Below are 4291 nucleotides of genomic sequence, written 5' to 3'. Positions count from 1 at the left end.
TTATGTCACCCCATCAAATGGAGGTTGGGTCGGCTATGGATAGGGCTCAGTGGACATTTACCAGGACGCTGCTGAGGTAGAGGGCCTGAGGTGTCCAGGAGAGGTTTGACAAACTGGGTTCCCTCTCGCTGGAGTGGAAGGGAAGTGGAGATCCAAGAAAAAAATTATCTAATTATGAGAGGACAGCTGGTATATTTTCTGTTTCAGAAACGAAACATCTAAAGCTGGATAGCATGCAGTTAACTTGGAGCGGGGGGGGGAGTCTGGAGTACAAAGGAGATATGCGGGGCAAATGTTTTAGACAGAGAGTGGTGGGTGCCTGGCGATTGAAGCGTTTAAGAGGCGCTCAGATAGACACATGAATGTGCAGATAATGGAGGGATATGGACCATGCTCTGAAGGAGTGATTAGTTGTCATTATTTTAATTAGTTCCGCACAACATTGTGGGACGAATTCCTGTTCCTCTGCTGTACTCTCCCATATTCAATAAAGTAGGAAATTAAATTTACTTGCTTATGCTTATATTTAATCTGGATTAGAAAAGAGGAAACATCACAGAGGAAAGGTAGAAGAAAACGAGGAACCAAGCTGCAAGTGCGGTCTCACTAACGTCAGGTGCAGCTGTAACATGACATGTCATCTCTGCTTTCGATAATCTGATTGATGAGGCAAGTGTGCTAAACTACTTCTTCACCACCAGGACCAAAATGCTAAAGTAATGATTTAAACAGAGGGCTCGTCCGGGATTTGAACCCGGGACCTCTCGCATGCTCGGAAATTCAAACCCAAAGCGAGAATCATACCCCTAGACCAACGAGCCCCTTCCTGCTCATCGCGCTACTCTAATCCAATTCGTAATTGGAATATTTTGTGCAGTGTTCAAGGCAAGGACACAAGGCACCATGCTGCTCCAACTCGGCACTTGACCACTGTGATAATCATCAATTTGTCATCGTAATGTGATGTTTCATCGTTAATCCATTGTGGAAACAAGGGCCTGGCTCAATGCAGCTGAAGGAGTTCTTCATTCACGCTTTATTAGGCCCCTCTTTCTCATAATACATCATCAAACGCTGTGAATAAGTTCGGAGGTCACTGGTGATAGAACAGTCGGCAGCGGAGCGCACTTGGCGATAACATTTCATCCTGTCGTGTCTTTCCCCCTTTACAATATGTTAGGGCAAAAGTTTGAGAACTGGGTTGCAAAGATATGGTAAAACTGGTATTGCTTGTTCGCCGTGGGGAGGAAATATCAGCCAAATATTCTCACCTTTGAAATATTAACGGTTACCTTTCTCTTCCGGAGAGATGCTTATGTGCTAAAAAAAATATAATGTCCTGAAGCATTAAAGCAGTTGGCGGAATATTTATTTGCAAACATACATACAATATTAAAAATTGCAGTTGAGAAGGTTTCATTACATTTTGCATCAGTGTTGATGATTGAGTCGTCAGAAGGTCGGTAATTACTGGCGATCACCAGCAGGTGGCGCCGGACACGTGCACACAAACGCTGGAGCCAGTGTGGTGATTCTATTCCAACAGTGCCCTTCAGGTGGCTCTGAAGCGGCGATGTGGATTTTGGATTTGGGACTCCCTCTTTGTTCTTCATGTCAGTCCGCGACCTACTATCGTACCGAAAACCATCTTGTATTTCTCTTTTCCCCTGTTTCAACGAATTTTCCCGGACTCGAAACGTTAACTGTTCCTCCTTTTGCAGATGTGTCCTAAGCTGCTGAGTGTTTCCCTCATTTTCTTTTTGTGCTTCGAGAAATTCCAGGCTGGTTGTGTCGCAACGAGAATTTCCGAAGTTATGCCACGAGGAATGGCGGATAGGTCACTGCCTTACAACTGCAGCCCACCTGATCATCAGTAGGTCAAAATTGCGCGCACTGATGCATGGCCAACCCCAGACAACGAACTCTTGTCATTTTCCATGTCGCGATCATGTGATATCTCAGAGACGTTTCAGGCAGGAATTTTTCTTGAGACCAATGGTCTACAGTAGACTCTGCATATCAGATGCGTTCGTCAACCCTCAAACTGTGCTCAAACTCTCAACGTCGACTGTTCATTTCCCTCCCCAGACTCTGCCTGACCGACTGAGTTCCTCCAGCATTTAATGTGAGTTGCTCCAGCATCTGTATTCTGACTTGGATCTCTGCCTGCCTGTCTGTCTGTCTGTTTGTCCCCCTCTCTCTCTCCCCTCTCTCTCTGTCCGTTAAGAATTTCATTTCTAACGCAATTTTAACGTTAATTTCCATGAAGCGACAAGGGGACGAGTTCAGATAATTTTTTGAGCATTGAACTGTTCTATTGTGTTCCAAAACTGGATGCTGTTCCACTGCCCTTGGAAAAAGCAATGATTTTCGTAAGCTGCCACGTGAATTTCCAGGACTTTCTCGGTGTTGTTTTTTTACTGAAGCAATGTCTGTACGATTGTAAAGGAAACAAATTCAAGTGCCGTCATCCTCTCACACCCAGGCTCTCCCTACACTTTCGCACACGGACTGTCGCTTCCAAACAAAGAGTCTTGCTCAACGTCATTCACATCTCATCCACCTGACCACCTCAGGAATCACCCCTTACTTTTAACGAGGCCTTTACATTTGTTTATACCGATGTAACCTCTGCGTAGGTAGTGTATGCAGAGAAGTTAATTTTATGAAGTGATACAGTCTATGCTGGTGTGGAGGTGATCTGTGGACGAAGATCCTGGGGATTTCACAGTGTCCAGGATAGTAACTGAAAATTCTAGTCTTATCGACAGCAAACACATTTAAACACAGCTCAGATTCCCGCACTATCTTCACCACCCAGCTCTGAATACAAAATAAACAGCGCTGAACGCAGCCAATGTCCTGCCATTTCACTGGATGTGTGGCATTTGAGTAAATATATGGAATCTCTTTCTCGGGTAACAAATGCAAATAAAAGATTTCGAGTCATATTTGCTCTTTTCCGGAGACAGAAAATGAGGATTGATATTTGGATTTACATTAGCGTCGTAACCAGCACAGAACCGTCTCATTAGCCATCAGCGTGACTAAGTGATCTCAGGCGCTTGGTTCATGTCGCGGAGACCTGACTTCGAATCCCACTCCGGATTGTAATTCAGCCACTGACTCATCCTTCGTATCCATTTCCTGTTTTATTGCCGGCAGTGTTGGCTTGCACCATCAGTCCTTCGAGCACTGAACACCTCTCGTCCTCCTGACCTATCACCCCAGCTCGATTTTAAAACAGAAGGTGCGCTTCATGAAATTGTATCACGCCGCTCCCACGTCGTGCTGTCCATCCCATTTAATATCCCCAACTGCTCCAGATATTGCCCACAGGAACAGTCGGAGATCCCGTGACGGTGACTTCCGCCTCGACTTTTCCAGGTTCCCCCGAGATAGACATTTACCGGAACAAAGCTGCGTCATTTTTCTGGCACCGAAGTATTGAATTCTGCTTCCCTGCTGCCTGACTAATGGACCGTTCTCGGAAATGAACGTCGCCGCAATGATTGCATTTTCAAATTCGATTATCCATGGGATCAGTATGCCCGATTAGCAGACGCTCTCGCGTGGACCGTGAGTGGTGGAAGCTGTGGGACACAGAGTGAATGGAAGAGGAGCTCATGACAGTGATCTCAGAAAGTGGTGAATGATTTCTGAACGGACCATGAACCCATGAACACCGCCTCATTATTTCTCTGCGGCACTGTTGACTTACTTTTTCTAACATCGGAACTGATATGTCTTTTTGTCTCCCTCTGTACCGCTACCGCAAAACAACAAATTTCACGACATATGCCAGTGATAATGAACCTGATTATGATACTTACCCATTCAGAGAAGTCCTGAGGTAAGATCCGGGCTTTGCTGCGCTGGGAATGTTTGCTGCAACAGTGTCGGGAGAGAATCATTAATCAATCCGCACTTTACCACACCTGAGAACGCAGCGAATATATTGACCTGGCAGGTTTTCTCTTTTCAGACCCACGCTGTTCCTGTCGTGGAGTGGGTGAATCAAAAATGCACAGGTTTATCTCTGCATTTCACATGCAGAACAAATTCGTTCAATACCTGACGGTCGGCGGGAGAATGTTATAATAATGCATTGCAGTTTATTTCCACTCTTCCCATGTGGAATTTGATGCAGGAAGATCTTCACTCGTTGCTTAAAATAAGTACAAAATAAATATACCAGCAGAAAAGAGCTCCTCCAGTCACAGAACGATGGCCAAGACATTAGTTCAGGACCACTTGGCTGCACTAACTTCACACGTGATTCGTTTAATGT

General features: G+C 45.2%; 1 non-coding gene across 1 annotated transcript; it reads right to left on the bottom strand.

The window, feature by feature from the left end:
• Positions 1 to 733: 733 nt before the first annotated feature.
• Positions 734 to 821, bottom strand: trnap-ugg (transfer RNA proline (anticodon UGG)). The gene is given in 2 exon segments: positions 734 to 769; positions 786 to 821. It is a non-coding gene; the product is annotated as a tRNA-Pro (tRNA).
• Positions 822 to 4291: the final 3470 nt, after the last annotated feature.

Source organism: Pristis pectinata, chromosome 14 (assembly GCF_009764475.1).
Source record: "Pristis pectinata isolate sPriPec2 chromosome 14, sPriPec2.1.pri, whole genome shotgun sequence".
Taxonomy (NCBI): Eukaryota; Metazoa; Chordata; class Chondrichthyes; order Rhinopristiformes; family Pristidae; genus Pristis; species Pristis pectinata.
This window is presented reverse-complemented; position numbering and strand designations above follow the sequence as displayed.